Below are 20452 nucleotides of genomic sequence, written 5' to 3'. Positions count from 1 at the left end.
CAACCACATGGATCCAGTGAAGTCTTGCGGTTCTGTTCTGGATGAGTTGAAGCAGACGGAGGGTAGATGAGGGCAGGTTGAGAAAGAGGCTATTGCAATAGTCCAGCCTAGAGAGAACCAGGGCTCTGGAGACAGTGAGTCTCTGGGAGAAGGTGAGAACATGTAGAATACCTCTCAGAAGGTGCAGTTGGTAGTGGGACTTTTTAGAGATGTCAATGATGTGAAGCGAGAAGGATAGAGTGGAGTCAAAGATGACCCCCAGATTTGTTGTCTCGTTGGTAGGTGGATGCGCAGGGCCAAGGGTGACCAGCCAGAGAGAAAGAGGGAAGGCGGGAGCAGGGGTGCTGATGAGGACAATCTCTGTCTTACTGGCATTGAGGCAGAGGTCATTTGCAGCTCACCACAACTGAATTGCAGACAAACAGTCAGCTATGAGTGAGGAAGAGGAAGTGGCCGAGGGTAGCCTGAATAAGAGCTGCATGTCATCCGCATAACACTGAAAGTTGTAGGTGAAGGTGGCTATCATATGTGCCAAGGGGGGCATGTAGCCATTGAAAAGCCAGGGCGATAGGTTAGATCCCTGGTGGACACTGCACATAGAGAGAGTGATAGGGGAGAGGAAGGACCCCAATTCCACCTGGGATGGGTGGTCAGAGAGAAAGGAAGTTAGCCGTACCAGTGCCCAATCAGCAAAGCCCAGGGTATCACAGAGGCATGCGAGCAGGGTGTTTTGGTTCACTGTATTGAAGGCAGATGAGAGGTCAGGTAGAATGAGAACAGAGGGAGAGTTAGAATCAAGGTTTGAGAGCAAATCTTCACAGTTGTTCAGAAGAGCAGTTTCCATGCCTCTGGATGCTCTAAAGCACGATTGGTGGTCATGGAAGTAACCAACAGATTCAGTGTGGAGGGTAAACTGAGAAATAGTCAACTTCTCCAGGAGTTTTCCAAGGAAAGGAGTGATATAGATTGGGCGATAGTTTGCCGGAACGGAAGGGTCAGCAGAAGGTTTTTTGAGTAGAGGGTGCAAACAAGAGTGCTTAAGAGCAGTGGGGAAATCTCCATTGGTGGAAGGAAAGGTTGCAAAGGTCAACCAAGGCTGGGGTGAGAGATTCAATGTTGTCCTTGATGGTTTTGGAGGGACAGGTGTCCACCTGTTTTGAAGGAGGCTTGCATAGACCAGACTTGTCTAGTGACCCCCTCAGGTGTGACAGGGGCAAGAGAAGAGAGGAGAAGGTGACGGGTAGTGGTGGCAAAGAGTGGTGCAAGGGATATTGTTGCATAAGGTGGTGAGGAAGAGACAGAGGTTAGGATGTCCTGTGTTTTTGAGGTGAAGTATGAAGGCAGGACCGAGCAAAGGGCGTGGGTGGGTGCAATGGTGGAGGAGGCTGCGGTAGGGTTGGCTGGTACCTTGCAGACTTTAAAAAGTTGAAAAGTTCAGCCGTGTTATTGGATGCCGCTTAGATGCGAGCTTGAATAAAGACTCTTTATTTGGAGCGGATGCAGATTCTATATAGCCTTTGAAGGAGGCGGCAGGCCAGTTTGTTAGAGTGTGCACCCGAGGAATCCCTTGTCCGCTCTGCTGCCCTGCACTTGCGTTTAAAGGCAGCCAGTTGGGAGTCGTACCAAGAGTCACACTTTTTGGTAGGCTTCATTTGTACCCTCATGACAGGGGCAAGAATATCAAGAGTGGTACCAAGAAGGCAGGATGAGCTAGATTGCAAGTGATACAAAATAGTGCTATGAGGGTGATTGCAGGTCTTGGACAGAGAGACCATGTAACGGAGGCAAGACAAAAACTCCATTGGCTGCCAATTGAGGCTAGGATTGAGTTCCACCTCCTTGTAATCACACATAAATGCCTAGTTGGCATGAGTCCAGCGTACCTGAGTGAGGATCTATTTAATAAAGTGGATGCTAGAACTCTTAGATCTAATCTAAGGAGCCCAGATATACTCTTTCATGGGCTACAAAGTGTGCCTTTTTTGCTGCAGCCCCCAAAGCGTGGAATGCAATCCCACCAGACCTCAGAGAGGTGAAAGTTACGGAAATATTTAGAAAGAAATGAAATACTCTGCTTTTAGAAAAGTCTCTTTCTTTTTGTCCTTGTATCTCAGCCATTAACTTTCCTGGACTTCTCTTTTGGACTTACCTAGGTGTTTTGTTGTTTCTTTTGTACCCATAAGCCTCTGGGTTTGCTGGCGCACAGTATACATTTATAAAGTAAAGTAATACATTGGGTACTCTCAAAAATACAACAAAATACAATACATTGGCGACCCTAAAATGTTCATCTGAATGCAATACATTGGCTATGCTCAAAAATTTATCTAGATGCAAATCATTGGCTACCCTCAAAGATTAATCTAAATACAATACATTGGCTACCATCCAAATTCATCAACATGCAAAACATTGACTAGCTTTGGAGTGTAGCAAGATTTCAAAACAGTGGTAAGAATCATGTGGTAGTGATAAGGTAATAATGTAGTGTCAGTATTCTTGCCACCATACCTGTTTGTAGCAGTAGACAACTTTGTATGGTGCCCACGGCAAACAGGCAAACAGGAGGAAGGTTCCCTTTGCCTTTGGCCCTTTGCTGACTGCCCGGGGCAAGGCTGTCCTGGGTCTTACTCCTAAGAGTATTTCCTTGGGATGGATGGCCGTTTTCAGGGATGGGTTGGGCTGCAGTGGGACAGGGATGGGAAATAAAATGGATGGTGAAGGAGGCTGATGGAACCTCAGCCAATTGCTATGAAGATCGGAATGAGTGGGGAAAAAGGACAGAAACAAACAAAGGACTACACCACAAAGTCAGTGCGCTCCAGAATGAATCAAGAACAGATTGGGAATCACACTAAAAACACAGGTAAATCCGTCCAAAAGAAACCCAAACAGGCTGCAAACTCCTTACCAGGTGCTTGCTGAACAGGATGGCTTTGGATTACTAACATTAAAGCAGGGCAAAGCAGTAACAAAGGACTCCAAAAATCAAAGCACAGGGACACCTGACCGCCTCAGCCAATTGCTAACAACTACTAGTTTAGCAGAGGACAGGGACACCTACCTGCCTCTGCCAATTGCTATGAAGAAGGGAGAGAGGGAAAAAGGACAGATACAAACAAAGGACTACACCACAAAGTCAGTGCGCTCCAGAATGAATCAAGAACAGATTGGGAATCACACTAAAAACACAGGTAAATCCGTCCAAAAGAAACCCAAACAGGCTGCAAACTCCTTACCAGGTGCTTGCTGAACAGGATGGCTTTGGATTACTAACATTAAAGCAGGGCAAAGCAGTAACAAAGGACTCCAAAAAACAAAGCACAGGGACACCTGACTGCCTCAGCCAATTGCTAACAACTACTAGTTTATTATTTGTACACTACTCCTAATATTCGAAAAGAAAGCAGATGGGTTTACTAGATGAGGCTTTGGTAGGGCTTAGATGACACCAAGATAAAGCAGAGCAATTTTAAAGTACTCATTTTAGTATCTGTTGGTAATTCCTTCTACTCAGTGTGTGTGTGAGAGGTTTTTGTGATGAATTGTATGTGCGGTGGACACAGTACTCAGTGAAGAATGCCAAGCGTTAAAGTTGATTTTCCTTTCACCAGTTAGTGAAGGTGTTAACAATGTAGTCAGGGTACGCTACTTTGGCACCACTACCCGGGTAGAGTAGGTCTGCACATTCATTCCGGAGAAAATATCTTTTAACAGCCACGGCCTGTGTTGCAAAGTCTTCATGAATTGGACTTGGATCAATCTATGCTATGGTTGGCTGATGAAAGAGGTTTACCTCGGAGGTGCCATTTGCCTGATTCGGTGCACTTCCAGTCTAGAGGAGTGTGAAGAAAAGCATACAGTAAGCAGTGGGAGACCAGAAAGAGGAGTTTGGGAGTTGGGATTTGAGAGGATGTGCAATCCAAGGAGGTCCTCCTCAGACACCACACTAAAGGGCCCAAGAGCAGCTGTTTATGGCAACTGAAGGGAAGTCAACAGGTTTTACATTGTGGATTGTATTGCTCTGATATAGACAACTAGCAAGTAATATCGTTCCAAATTATGGTAGCACACACAGACCCAAGTATCGAGGAGTTTCCAGACCTCACAAGTGGATCAGACCAAAGAAGATTGCAGCATTCAGACACCTGTGATGCCATGAGCATTGGCATACAAATTGTGGTGGGTGGGCCTGGATGGGTGGAACAGGAACACCCTTTCCCTAGTCACCATGTGCTTCGGGTTCTCAATAATGAGTGTCAGCTCCAACAAATCCTCATGGGTGGGACTAATGTCATTCAGAATCCAAAAATCCCTTCATCTATTGTCTTTTATATTATTTTATTGGGTCTTATATGTTGCAAAATTTGACATTTACATGGAATCACTTCAGAATCTCCTCGAAAAAAATGTAAGGTAGGTTACATGTTCGTATTAGCAGAGGGAGCAGGGACAGATGGATTTGCTGTTCTATTGAAGGAAGCTGTGTGTGTTTTCTGTGTCAGTATCTAGATGTTTGAGATCTGCTCAGTGGTATTGTCCAATGCATCCCCCAAGTGGTAATGCAGGTAGCCTGTCTGGTTATCTGTGGAGTTTGGAATTGAATAGTGTAAAGATAGTGTTAAGTAGCATGCTGGCGTACTTGTTATAGGTGTGTGCAAACATTCAGTAAGTTCATGTGGAGATAGATACATACATCTTCAAAAGGTGTAGGCCCATGTACTGGCTTCTGTTGTTTTGGTGTAAGGTTTGTTTATTGTGTGCAGTGTCAGATGTGCATTTGTAAAATTAGCAGTGGTTAGTATAAACTGAGGGTCAGTGGTATCAAATGATGTCTTCAAGATGCCCGATTCCTTGATTGGATTATGGCTGTTCTAGGGCTCCCAATAGGCACGCTTTCGCGTGGTTTTGTGTTTCTTTGACAACTTTAAAACTGTTAAGTAAAACAGTTCCTAGTTTTGCTCGGCATTATCTAGGTGGTGTCTGGTTGGCACTTCGGGCAATCCTTCGTGGGTTGCTTTGTTCCAGCTGTTGTTACTTGGTTGGGTATATCCTTAATCTAAATAGCGTGACTATATGGTTAGATGAATAGACCGGTCTTGTGTGCATTCGGGATGGAGCAGTGGATTGTGTTGTTAGCAAAGTCCATTAAATAAGGTGTTTCAGTGTTTAAAAATCATGACTCAAAAGTGATGAGCCCCCATTGCAATTTCCAAAGTAACTATGCTCTATGTGGGGTAGCTCGGTTCTGGATCCTAATGGCTGTGTTGACTGGTGGCCTTGTTGGGTGGTAGAGTGAGATTTTGCTTTGGATACATTCTGCACCCCCCTATCCCATTGTGTATGGCGCAGTGACCTATCTGTGCACAATGCTTTGAGTTATATTCTTCATGTGATGGGTAGTATTTGTGGGGCTCACCCATGTTCTCTTTTATTCAGTTGCAGTCAAGCTGTATCAATTTGAACTCTTTGTAGTTTCTTTTCCAGGTTTTCTGGGCGGTAGATGCAGTTGACATAATCCTGGCTTGATAGAACATGGGATATGATTGTGAGTGTTTTGTTTGTGAAGGTGAAGAATGGCAGGATATGTCTGATTGCTCATAGGTTAAACAAATATTGGCAATGTCAACAGTTTGTGCTTTTGTGTAGGCATGGGACAGGCACAGCCGTAGTGACGTTAACTGACCATTGATGGTAGCAGGTGCAGAATGGTGAGAGTACCCAAGTATATAATATCAGTGCCTCGCACATTTCTAATACTGTTGGCTTTGCCAATGTATGTTTTTAACAGGACTTTAGTGAAGGACACACAGAGTGCTTATATATTGAGAGGCTGAAGGTAGACCTGGTAAGACATTTGTATTACACCAGTAGCTGGTTTACAACTTCATTTAAGTCATCAACTCTCAGAAGACTGCTTTGAAAAAACGCTGGCAAGCACTTCAAGTGCAACGTTTGATGAGCTCAAAGAGTTCCCATGGGGAGGGGCAGGAACTTGTTGGGAATGGCAGTAGGGATTACAATGGCCATGGGGAGTCAATGGTTGGACAACTAACCAAACAACACCTACAGGTTGTGTGTCCCCCCTCATATGCCATTCCTCCCTATCTATACTCTAATGCAATAGTTTCAGATTCCTAGGTTCTTCATTATTTTGAAGTTAGTAAGAAGTGTTTCCGTTACCTTAGCAATGGAATAGATGTAGGAACTGTTGACCTTTGGTGAGATGATGACTTCTGCTTTGTTACAGTTAACTGTGATCTGCTCTTTTATCATTCATCATTCCACCTGGGTGAGACAGCGGTCAAGATCAGGTTGAGTTTTATTTCTGATGAAGAGGAAGGCTTAGGTTCTTGTTGGTTTTTATTGGAGAATCTTTGAGATCGGTTGAAGATGAAGGCACATCATTCAAGTTTGTATATATTTTTGGTCTGCAGAGAAAGGTGGAGAGATAGACTAGATGTGTTTTGCACTCTGCAGGTAGTGTTACATTGAGTTGATTGGAAAGAGGCGAGTAAGGGGGTATCCATTATATCTGTGATGAATTATTTGACTGTAGTGCTGTGTCTGTGAGGCCATCTTCTTTTAGTCTTTAATTTAGAACAGAATGTTGATTCTGTCAAAATCTCAAAATGTATGCAGTAGCAGAAAGGCACACCACAGCACTTGTCAGAGACAGCTGTGATATTCAGGTAATCTCATATTGAGGAGCATTCAGTTGTCTCTGTTTTCTGAAATCCACCTGTCCTTGATTCAGGATTGTGTTGGCTTTAACATGTTCAAATAGATGCCTGTAGAAATTGCTCTTCTGGATTTTAGCCAGTTAGAGTATTTTAGAGACAGTGGGCCTCATTCCGAGATTGGAGGAAGCCATGGCGCTAATAGCACCATGGCTGCCTCCAATAACGGTACCGAGTCTGCCCTCGTTCAATGGGGTCTTACCGGTCTAGTCAGACCTTTGCTGGACCGGTAAATCCCCATTGAAAATACCATTCCCCGTAGGGCTCAATGGGAATGGGGAAGGTGCAAATAACGGTACCACAATTTGCAGTACCGTTATTTGCTCCCTGGACCCTTTGCGGCTGCCGCTAAGCGGGACCCGAAAGTCATCTCCGAATAGGGCACAAAGGGATTACCGGCACCGGTGTCCTTACCGGTGCCCGTAATACCTTTGCGCCAGCCTCAGAATGAAGCCCAGTGGCTTTTACTTGGACCTATTAGATCTATCTTTTCTCTCAAATGGCAGAGGCAACACAATGGAATCCAATTAGAGACTACAGAAGTACACATCTAACACCAATAAACATTGCAATGACTGCATTGTGGCTTGCCAAATAAAGATAAGATAACCACAGGTATGCAGTGTTTATATAGACTCCAGAAGATGCTTGATAGACCAGTTCAATGAAGACCCAGATGCAATCAAGAAAACTGAGGCTTGTAAAACAGCCTACATCTCAGATAAACTAAACATCAGATAGTATCCTAAACACTCAAAGGAACTACCTTAAAATAAAAAAAAACAGAGAACACCACAACCATGAAGCAAACAAAAACAGACAGCCCTGATCATCAAGGTACAAGGATCTGGGGAAAATAATCAAGTGCCTCCCAAATAGATGTTGTGTTATGTTATGTTATGTTATGTTACTTGATATTTGTACACTTGATATTTGTACAGCATTTTGCTGCCATTGTTAAGACAATTACATTGCATGGATGTCAATATTTATAATTTCAAGTGTTCAATTATTAGCAGCAATGACTACTGTAGTTTCATTTAACAGCCTTGGCATGAATAATGTGGCATATCGTGGCTTGCTATGTCAGCGACTATGTGAGAACCAGATCACATTTTTTATGGCACACAGCTCTATTCTATGAGGTGTAGTGCTAAAGATAGAACAAGGGCTTGTATAAATCACTCTATGAAGCCCTAGGGCAATAGTCTACAGTTGATGAATGTCCTATACTTTTCATGCAGAATACATAGACAATAAATAAGATGCAATCAAATTCAAATTAAATGCACATTTTTCAAATATGTCAAAGATACATTCAATGCATATCCACTTGTCAGGCCGTATTTTACAATGACCAGATATATATATATGACATTCAAAGGCCAGGCAACAGACGTTAGCTATAGGTATACAGTATCATAAATGCAAAACAAGGTCCTTAAACCACATTGCACAATAGTGTTTTGTACTAGGGATTTTCTACCTTCTTGGTGCTGTGGAAATGAGTAGTCAATATACCATTCTATGAAGGAATTACCACTCTCAGTCGGAGCTGCACAAATGTACTTAGTTTAGTGGTTGTTGGGATGCGAGTTTAGCGTTCTGAGTTTTGACCTGAAGAAAATGTAATCAGAAGAATGGACACAATCTTCCCTTATTGGCCTAGTGAACTTGAACAGAGGCTATTACTAGGGTGATGGGGGTATTGGGTCAAGAAGCATTGTTAATTTGTGAAGGCCTTGAAATGTGCTCAAGAGTTCCTGGGTTTGTGGACCCTACTAACTATATAAACATATTGGATTCCTCCTGCTGATGGGTGAATAGTGGTTTGGTAAAGCAAATCCCACTGATGAAATTGTGAGAGCTAGGAATTGGCTGTATGGAGAATGAAGGTTGGAGACACAAAAAGAGAGTTTAACAAGGATGTCCCCCACCCTGAGTCATACTAGATTGGCCTTGGGTGGAGAAAAGGGAACAGGTGTTGTCCTAGTGTGTGGTGAATTGGTGAATTAGCCAATGCACTGCTGAAAAGAGAATTGAATTAAAGGCAAGCTTGCAAAATATGAATGTCAGGCCAGCTAAGTCAAAGGAGAAATTCACATTAATAAAAAACATTCTTGACGGTCCACTTTCCATTATGTGGACTGTATGCAAAGCCTGACTGCCACCTTAAGCAGCGACTTCAAGGCCTTCCTGCACTGCTGAGATACATTTAACTGGTGCTTAATGGAGCAGAAGAGCAAACACTCTTCCAATTGTTCCCAAGGCACCTAGCAGCTAGGTTCTACAGACAAGTAATTTGGCGGGAATGGCAGGCACTCTTAAATGAGGATGACATTTGATCTTGGCTGTAGTGGGAGAAAAGTCCTGGATTGTGCTGCCTGGGCATTCTTGTGGCCTACTAGGAGCCTCATGAGGGTGGTAATGGTGGTGGAGGAGGATGGATTCCACTTGACCTGAAGCAGAGCATTTCTGGGTGTTATTGTGCTTTACCATAGCTTGTCCCCTTTCTCAACCGAAGCTGCAGTCACCTCATCCTGTTAATGGTGGGTAGAAGGGTCATCTTATGTTCAACAAATGTTGTAGAGTCTGAATTATGAGGTCTACATTGGGCAATGTAGCTGGTCATCTCAAATGAGTGCCAATCACATGTATTTTCATTATAAAGTTTATTGAAGTTAACATATAATCATGCAGAACATCAAATACATCAACGTTATAACTATAGAATTCATCACAAATAATCTCCACAAATACCACCACCCCTACCTTAACAGAAAGTAATATACATCAATCTTAAATATCATTACAACTCATCCAAAAATCTACCCCACATTTGATCATACAATTTCATTTGTTTGTTTCTGCGAAGAGCAATCTTCTCAATTCTGAAAACCTGCCTTAAATCCTCCACCCACTCTGAGAAGGTTGGCCTCTCATCACATTTCCATTTCCTCAGAATGATTTTCTTTGCCGAATTTGCCACCCTGAAAAACCAACATTTCTGTGGATAAGTTCCTCCACCTTGTCATCCTCACCCAAGATGATAGTAATGTAGTCAAAATCTTCCTACAATAATAGAACCTCATTAATCCTCTCAGTGACTTTCCTCCAAAATGTCCTCATTTCATAACAATCCCAGATCATGTGCTCAAAAGAGCCAACTGCATGTTTACACCTCCAACAAGCCTCTGAATCAATCATTCCTCTCGCATGAAGTCTCTGGGGAGTCCAATTTTGATTTGCCGGCTTCGCTCACCCAGATTAATGGAGGTAAGAGTCACATTTTTACAAATATACCTCCATCTGTCCTCAGACATATCTGAACCAAGTATCTCAGACCATTTTGATAACAAACCCTCTGCCGGTGCATGACGTTGGCCCAGTTTTTTGTACCCCTTAGACGCCATACTACCTCCTGCCTTATACTCAGACAACCACATCTGCCATCCATTGCCATCAACTGCACATTCATTCCGCAGTATTTTTCTTAATTTCCTTTTTTTAAATTTATTTATTTATTTACAGTATATACAGAAAAGACAACATATCAACAAACAAAACTACAGAAATATAATGCGAGAAAAACACAACTAAAAGAAATCGTTACACACGTTCCAGATTTTCTTATATGAAGACAATTTACATTTCAATTTGTAAACCAATTTTTCTGTCCTAGACAGGCAATGCATTTCCTGGATCCACTCCTCGAAGGAAGGAGTAGCCAGACCTTTCCACCCTCGGAGAATCAGTCGCTTGGCTACAATAAATGCCCTAAAAACCCACTTTTTAAGGGCAGAGCTGACATCATCCAACCCAGAATCATCACCCAGGATTACCGTCCTAAAATCCAGGACAGAACCTCACCAGTAATCCTGCCACACACATCACAGACCTTACTCCAAAAATCTCTGACCCTCACACAGCTCCACAGCATATGTTCCAGCGACCCAACTTCCTTGACACAACCCCAGCAATCTTCACTGTCAGACATGCCTCTTTTATGAAGTGTTTCAGGACACCAATATACGCGATTCAGACTCTTAATTTGTCGAGACCTTTCACTCAGATTCAACGAACACAAGGAGACATTACCACACATATTCTGCCAGGCATCGATATCAATCTCAGACCCAATTCTCTCACTCCAAACTCTCCGTAAATTGTCATTACTCCGATAATGTGACACGATTAGCTTGTACAGCCTACTGGCCAGACCACCTCCCTTCCCAGTGGAATCAGCCAGAAAAACACTCACATCCAAAGAGTCAGACCAATCCACCTCACCTACAGCCCTCTTCAGACGTCTATAAGCAGAGTCTGATAATCCATCAAAACCCCATCACTCTCTCAGCTCAGCAGCAGTCAACCACCGATCATCATTCCCCAAATCAGAGACCTGTTTAATATCCATCAAAAACCATTCAGGCTAAAAAACTGTCCTTGAATTATCCCTAATTCTAGGATTCAGCCAGATAGAGGCACTCCTGCACTTAAATGCGTCACGACCAAGCAATGACAAGACCGCAATCCATGAACGGCGCAAAAATGACCTTGTCAACATTCTACCACCAGGAACCTTTGTATTAGTGGTCAACAAGGCTTCCTGGCCGAGCTGTCCAATTCACCCGACAAAAATGGAACAAAAGAATGAGCAGAAAAGGCCAAATGATAGGCCCAAAAATTTGGCACCCCTAAACCATCAAAATGGACTGGAAGCTGCAACTTCCAAAGACTAAGTCTGGGAGGTTTTTTGTCCCATAAAAAATCCTGAACAAGAAGGTCCAAATCATTCCAATAACAACTCTTCATTTTCAATGGAAGCATGCTAGATACAAAGTTAACCCTGGGTGTTCATTTTCAGGGCATTGACTTTACCCCACAGGGAAAGATTAAGCAAAGACCACCTTTCCAAATCCAATTTACAATCTTGAATAACTACACTCATGTTCTCATCAACCATCTTGGAAAGAGGATACATCAACCATACCCCCAAATACCGCAAGCGTACATTACACCAAGTAAACCCCAGCCCCGTAACAAGAGTCTTATCACACCTATTCGACAGAGGCAACACTTCTGACTTTATGCGATTCGTTTTGTAGCCCGAACAATCATGATAATCAGACAAAATCCACATCAGACAGGGCAAGGACACTTCCAAATCCTTCAGAACCAACAGGAGATTGTTAGCATAAAGCCAAGCCTTCTGCACAACACCCCAACAATCGACACCCTGCAAGTTCAGTTCATTTTTGATGCAAATCGCAAGAGGCTCAATCGCCAAAATGAACAACAGAGGAGAAAAAGGACAACCTTGATGCGTGCCGCGCTTCAAACGAAAAGGTACCAAAACCACTCCATTAGTCTTAACGTCAGCCGTTGGTCTGGCATACAGAAGAGCAACCCAAGATATGAAATCCTCACCCAGATTCATCCTCCTCAGTACCGAATACAAGTAATCCCAACTAACCCTGTTGAAAGCTTTCTCTGCATCAAGGGAAAGGACAGCGGCATCACAGCCCTTCCTATCCGCAATTTCCATGGTCAGTAACAATCTCCTGATATTACTAGATGTATGTCGATTTTTCATGAATCAAGACTGTTCCTCAGCAATCAAAGCAGGCAAGAACTTTGCCAAATGCATAGCAAGGACCTTAGCAAGAATCTTATTATCGGTATTGATAAGACTGATCGGACGATAACTTGCAGGAAGATTACCATGCTTTCCTTTCTTCAAAAAAACTGAGATAGAAGCATGGTTAGTACTTTTAGGCAACACACCATCCAGTTTGCTAGAAACAAACATATCTCTCAAGAGCTCTAAAGCCGAGTTCGGGAGGACCCTTTAAAACTTACAAGGGAGGCCATCTGGGCCCGGGGATTTACCCACATTCAGCACTGAAAACGCACTTTTAATCTCAACAGCCGTTATCTCACCACCAAGAAGATCACGCTCAGAAACCTGAATCTTAGGCAGGGTCAAATTGCCAAAGAAGTCCTCACCCCTATCGGTGATACCAGCCTCATTGCAATATAGATTCTCGTAGAAGTCACGAAAAAGGGTGTTAATTTTCTTTGGATCAAATGTAATTCTACCCTCTCGGTCAAGCATAGAAGCAATTGCTGACTCTGACATCCTTTTCTTCAACTGGTATGCCAACCATCTGTCACAACGTTCTCCCTTTTCGGAATAAGTACACTTAGAATAGAACAAGCCACACTCCGCCCTCAGTGACAAAAGTTCTCCCAGTTCTTTTTTACGTGTTTTCAAACTTGCCAATTTCACTGAGTCTGAAGGATCAAGCATCAGATCCCGAGAAACCTCACCAATACGTAGATCAAGATCAAGCCTTTTCCTCTCCTCTCTCTTCCGTTTACCACTAGACAGGTTTAAACATACACTACGCATACAGCATTTAAAGGCTTCCCATGTGTTTGCCACACTGACGTCATCTGAGCGGTTCTCCATAACAAAATATTTTGCTTCCGAAACAATCCGTTCCAATATATCATCATCCAATAAGATAGAGGTATTCAGTTTCCATGAGAAAGTCCTCTCAAACCGAAATTTAAGTCTCAAATGCATCATCACCGGGGCATGGTCACTCAATAAAATATTACCAATATCACTCAAGAAGTAAACTATCAGAGTTTTAGGAAACAGCTTAAAACGTCTTTGTTTCAATGAGTAATTAGAGTCTTCCTCCCCAGGATCTCAATCTATTTCAATGAGGAGAACGTTGTGTTTTTGACTTTTCTTGGTTCCTGTGGCCTGATGCCTGCAGGCTATTGGCGCATAATAAGCAATCACATAACATAACATAACAAGACAATATTCTCCGACACACTCCCACCCGTAAAAATCATGTCCAGTCTAGAAAACACACCATGAGCACTAGAAAAGAAGCTATACTGACGTTTGTCCAGGTGTTCTAGACACCAAGTATCTTTCAAATTGTGTTCCTCCAAGAGTGAATCAAGCGCCCTATGATGATGATCACACCGTGTCACCCGCCTGATTTGACTTCTATCAAGCATAGGATCAACCACCGTATTAAAGTCACCCCCTAGCAGAATATTTGAATTATTCAAGTCTAATAGGGTCTGTGCTACCATTCTAAAGAAGGAGCCATTGTCCACAGTAGGAGCATACACATTGCAGAGTGTTAACAATTCCCCCTGAATCTCAACCAACAAGGCAACCATCCTACCATCCTTATCCGTACACTCCCTTAAAATCTTAATAGGTAGCTTCTTCCGGAACAAAATGGCAACACCTCTAGACCTAGAAGAAAAGGAAGAGCCATAAGCAGAACCAACCCACTCCTTTTCGAACATTAAAGTTTCATCTGCCAAAATATGAGTCTCCTGTAAGAAGCAGATGTCAGCATTCATGTCCTGTAATATTTGAAACACTTTATTTTTCTTAAGTAAATTGTTTATCCCATTCACATTCCAGGAGACAATGCAGAGATCATTCCCAGCCCCACTGGTGCGTGAAGCCATCATGACACCATTAAGATTCACAACATTAAGAGCCAAAACTGAAGAAAAAAAAAAAGAAAAACATACACTAAAACCGAAAAAAAAGTAAAACAAAAAATAAAAAACAAAAGAAGAAAGAAGACAGCGAAGTCTATTCAGCCCAAAAAACAATTGAAACAACATTCAGAACCATCCCCAGGACCCCTCCCCAGGTACCTTAGAAACTATCAAAAAGGCGTCAAGAAGTTATCCATTACCAAAAAATACTAGAAAAGTGCATAAGCCAAACCTAGAAATAGAAAGACTTCACTCAAGAACCCCAAAATCCCCCTGCCCACAGCCCCCCCGAAGAACCAGTAGTACATATGACGAGCGCAAGGGCCACATCGGAAAAAACAACAGGCAAAGTAAATCACTTCTGAATTGCTGAATGTAAGGATGGCCACTGGACCGCTACTAAAAAAAGAACCACCTCATAGGGTAGAGTCAAAAACCTGTAAAAGAATAAAGTTAAACAGTGCCAATCCCCCTTTATACCGAACCAAGAGGCGTGAAGAAAAATAGCCAAAACCCACCCTGCCGCATTGTGTAAAAGATGCCCCGCACAGCAAATCCCAATGCCTAAGAAAATCTCTCATCTGCACCACAAGGCCGCCGCTAGTCTTAGAATGCGACCATTGTCTGTCAGGACTAAACCATTCAGCAAACAGCAGACACGCACTGTTTGCATATCTTATAAATAAAAAATATCTTAAAAGCATCATGGTAAACACTCATTCCAAAAGGACATTGACACTAGTAGAATGCTCTCCACAAGCTCTGCGTGTTGGGAGCCGACAGCGAACTTGATTCTATTACCGCAGGTCGTCGCAGTCCACGCCATGCGCATTCTACAAAATAGCAGCTCCAGGAGAAGCAGCCACCATACCCTCCGACTCTAATACGGACTTGGTGGGGGAGCGGCTGTGCAAGCATCAACCGAGACATCAGACTGGTGCCATGAGCAGCCTCCTGGCAACGGTAGGAGTGATCTTGCATTAGCAATGATATTCCGTGACACAGAGGCAAGCGTTCCAAAGACAGATGTCCGTGAGGCCGCCGCAGCAGGAGAGGCCCTGCCAGTGACAACGGGACCTCATTACTTAGCGAGACACCATACCTCACAGCGCCAACGTCGCTCCGGTGATGGCACCGTCCTGCACACGATCATCATACAACTCCGACAATCAGTCCGTGTACCTCCTCCACCAGTTCCGTTCGCCATTATCCAAATGCAATTCCTTAGAAGGTCACACACCGCTACGCAGATGGCACGGTCAGCTGACTGAGGCGTTGTGCGTGCGTCATATAGAAAAGGTCCATTATTCAAACGAAAACAAGACCGAAGCAGCACGGAACATGGCTCGTGTTAAAGAACCTTAAGTAAGTCACAAAGCGATTTGATAAAATGAAAGGCACATAGCAAAAAGAAGTTCTAATGCCTTATTTGAAACGCTTGAAAGTTAACTGCCACCATGAAGCGGCGCCATCTTAAAAAGTCCAAAATACAGCAATCAGAGTGAAAAAAAATAAAACATGAAAATCCAAAAGATAAACCGTGGGGGGAAGAAGGGGGAGAGCAAGCGGGATCCAACTCATTCCATGGTATGAGAAGGCACAAGAAGGCCCCTCTTATATGTTTCCAACCAATCAAGTGCTAGCGCCAAATCATATGTGCTTCGTCACCGTCAGGAAAGGCAATTGTAAAGACATTATTCTTATTAAGAAAGGCTTTCAGTGTAAGCTGTCTGGCCAGTTCTTTAGCACCCCAAAATGATCTCCTCAGAAGCAAGATTTCCTTAGGAAAGTCAGGATAAACAAAAACAGCTTTACCTTTGAATGAAGCATTCCCAACCAATCTGGCAGCTTTCATCAAGCGTTCCTTAGACCTAAGATTCAAGAAGGAAACCAAAATATGCCTTGCTTTGTCCCCCAGGTGTTTACCAATCCTAAAGATGTTATCAATGTCATCCAGCTTGATTGTATTGCAATGAAAACTGTCTTTAAAAACTTGGAAAACCAAAGAAGGCAGGTCTCCATCATCACCAGCAGAGTCCTTCACACCAACCAATCTGATGTTTCTTGCCCTGATCCTCAACTCCAAATCCAGGCGTTGTTCCTTTTCTTTCTTCAAGTCAGACCGCAAATTATTGTAAGCCTTGAAGCTGCCTGCAATCTCAGAGCTCATAGTTGAAGAAGATTTTTCCAGCTCAGTGACCCTGCCAACCAGCTGACCAGTTTTCAAATTAAGTTCAGCCATAGTGACTTTAATGTCACTAACATCCTGGGCCACCTGAAGAATAGTTTTGTAGACATCTGAAAGGCTTGGGGTATCATCCATCTCAGGCACCTGCTTAGGTTTCTTCAAGGCCGGGTTTTCAGCCTCACCAATTTTCTTCTTTGAACCCATAATAATATCTATATAAATATCTTCAGGGAGAGGTCCAGAGCAGTTGAGTTAAGCTGCTACTCCGCTGCCAGCCATTCTAGCATATCTCATTTTCCTTAATTTCCTGTATTCTCCCATCGTACAGTCTCTGAGATCTATTGCAAGTCTTTTAAAACTGAGCCATTTGCCAATTTCAAACAAATCGCTCAGCCATATTACACCACACATAGGCCAGTTTAACAACTGGAAGTGGCCCCCCATTCACCTGTATTTCCGGATTCAACCAGATTGGGATAAAATCATTAAGTCTTCTTCCACAGTTCCTTCCAGCACGTTCTCAGAAATTTTGTTGGCGGAAACGACTGATACCCGGACCCATCCACTGTGGACAGCATAGCCCTAGGCGGTAATGGAGATGAACGGCTTGTTTCCGCCAACGTTCAGACATCATGGGAATTTTCAACAAATGGAACCAGATGTCTGGCTCCAAAAGCCAAATGGTAATCTTCAAAGGCTGGAACCCCTAAACCTCCATAATCCTGGGGCAGCTGCAGTTTCCACAATCTAAGGCGTGGTTGCTGATTCTCCCAGAGAAAAGATTGCATTAAACTCTCAATTTTCTTCAAAAAGCTCTTTTTAACATCCAAGGGGAGCATACTAAGCACATAATTGACAAGTGGTGTGGATGTCATTTTGATGGCATTCAGTCTCCCCCATAGACTCAACTTAAGTTCACTCCATCTCTTCAAATCAAGCTCCAAGGATTGAACCACATTAGTAAGATTGACATCCATAATTTTTGAGACATCACTAGTCAACCAAATCCCAAGGTATCTCATTTTACTCGGACACCATTTGAAGGCAAAATTCCTTATTTTCAAAACAGTGCATGAGGTTGATGCTGGCAGTGCTTCTGATTTGGCCCAATTGATCTTGTATCCAGAAATCCTGTGGAATACACCAATCAACTCAATCAGCATAGGAATGAAGTTCTCCACATTCTGAACCACCAATAACATGTCATCCGCATACAGCCAAACATTTCTGGTTGGCTGCACCATAATGGACACCTTCAATTCTCTCCTCCTCTCTTATCCCCACAGCCAACAATTCCATGGCAATTAAAAACAGGATGGGTGGCAATGGACAGCCCTGTTTTGTGCCTCTTTCAAGTTCGAAAATATCAGAGCTCATGCCATTAGTCCGAACACATGCAGTAGGGCATGAATATAGCAGTCTTGTCCATCCAATCATGTTTTCTCCAAATCCAAATCCATCCAAGGCACTTAAAGATATTTCCACTCAATACGATCGAATGCCTTTTCTGCATCCAATGATAATGTCACCACATCATTCTGATGTTCTTTGCTTTCAAATAAAGTCAGCAACAGTCTTCTCATATTATCTGACACATGTCTTCCTTTCACAAAACCTGACTGACCTTCATCTATAATACTCATCAAAGAAGTTTCAATCCTCATGGCCAATGCTTTGGCTAAGATCTTGCTGTCAACATTCAGCAAGCTGATTGGCTGATAACTACCTGTCTTAACTGGTGACTGCCCATCCTTTAGGAAAACAGAGATCGAAGCATCCCTTGTTGTAACTGGAAGACATCCATCTCTTAAAGATACGCGCAGCATTTCCAACATAAGTTCAAAAATCTCCCCTGGAAATATTTTATAAAGTTCTGCTGGCAGTCCATCCGGACCCAGACATTTCCCAGAGTTCAAAGCACAAGCTGCCGTCCTGAGATCCTCCATGCTCAACTCTCTTTCCATGCACTCCAATGATTCTGAATTTACTTTCTTCAAATGACAGTCCTCAATGAATAGACAAATTTCACTCTCACGATACGTTGAGTTTTGAAGAATATAGGGATTTGTAATATGACTGGAAAGTTGCATTAATTTCCATAGGATCAAAAGTCACCATCCCATCATGCCTCTCAATTGCATTAACAGTTCTTTCATTATCCATGACACTCAAGCGATGAGCAAGAAGCCAATCACATTTTTCGCCTTTTTCAAAGTAGTTGCTCTTGGTTCTAAAAACTAGCCACTCAGCTTTCATAGAATACAAGTCCTCCAATTTTTCCTTTTTCAGTTTCAGTATTCTTAAAGTATCACTTGAAAACTTCTGCATATTACCCCTTTCAAGACCCTGAATTTCCTCATTGAGCTTTTTCACTTCTGCATCTCTCAGTTTCTTTTTCTTGCTTGACAATACAATCAGCATACCTCTCATATATGGCTTGAAGGCTTCCCACACATACTCCACCTTGACTTCTCCAGTCCAGTTCTCAGTTACAAAGAATCTCGTCTCTCGAACTATCTTATCCACAATCTCATCGTCTTCTAAAAGTGAGACATTCATCCGCCATGTGTTAGATTTCGGAACAGGAAATGCCAATTGCAAGTCTATGGAGATCGGAGCATGATCCGAAATCAGTAATGTTTTAATGTCTCCCCTTTTGAATGATTGTGTGCAGAGGCCAGAAGTCAGAAGGAGGTTAATACTCGAGTAAATATTATGCCTTGCAGAGAAGAATGCATATTGTCTCATTGAAGGGTTCGGCAGTCTCCATACATCTGAGAGGTTCCATTCAATCATTAACCTTTTCAATGCTGTTCTTTTCAGATTATTTGCGTCATCCATTGCCCCTATACTTTTATCAAGTTCAGGCTCCAGAACAACATCAAAGCCCCCTCCCACAATAACATTACTTACATGCATATTCTGTAGAAATTGTGCTAGAGAGACAAAAAAACTACCATCTCCCCCATTCGAAGCATATATGTTGAAGAAACAATACGGAACACCCTGAATATTTGCATTGACACAGACAATCCTCCCTTCTGCATCCCTCTCACATTTCATCTCGGTAACCGGCAGGTTCCTTCTAAACAGAATACACACGCCTCTAGAACTAGTAGTGAAAGACGAGCAATAAGCATCACCAACCCACTCCCTTTTCCATTTATCTATATCTGTATCTAACAGGTGAGTCTCCTAAAGCATCGCAACATCTGCTCCCATTTCCTCCAGTTTAATCAAAATCACTTTCCTCTTTGTAGCACAATTAGCTCCATTCACATTCTGAGATACCACCCTCAAATTCCTCTGATAAGTGTAAGACATGAGTGGATCTTTTACCCCGATCCTTGTGATGAATTCACAGAAAACAATAGAACTTAAACATACAATTACTATAAAAAAACAAAACTGAAAATAAAAAAACACTCTTGGGCTTGAGCCACCCAACCCTCCAGAACTTCCACTCCATGTACACGCATAAAGGGACTACCCCACCCCCTCCCCTGGGTCAGTATAAAGGATCCCTATAAAGATGTACATCATAAAACCAACATTAGTCAAAACAAATTACAGCTAAATATCCAGTATAGTCTGATCCGTGGCAAAACCCAAAACCACCTCACAAATCTCCAGGGAATGAAAAGATGAATGAAACCATTGCAGAGCATGCGCGTTATCACATGACCAAGGTAGCTCAACACCATTCTTCACCCGAACTACACTAGGTCATTAACACATGATTTACCAATACCACTGTTTTCATCACCTGTCTCCCTACGCTAATTGTCAGAGAACACGCCAATATCAACCAAGAAGTGTCTCCTATAATACATTCATAGTCCCATCCTCCGCCATACCAAGAAACTATGAGCGTACTAAATATGAAACTCCCCACCAAATATTGCCTATGTAGATATTAAGTATGTTGTTAGATATGACACACCTAGACTAAAATGAAAACACTGCAGTCCTGCAA

This window comes from Ambystoma mexicanum, chromosome 10 (genome assembly GCF_040938575.1).
Source record: "Ambystoma mexicanum isolate Mex_15411 chromosome 10, UKY_AmexF1_1, whole genome shotgun sequence".
In the NCBI taxonomy this organism is placed as follows: domain Eukaryota; kingdom Metazoa; phylum Chordata; class Amphibia; order Caudata; family Ambystomatidae; genus Ambystoma; species Ambystoma mexicanum.
The sequence above is the reverse complement of the archived record's forward strand: the minus strand, read 5'-3'. Positions refer to the sequence as shown.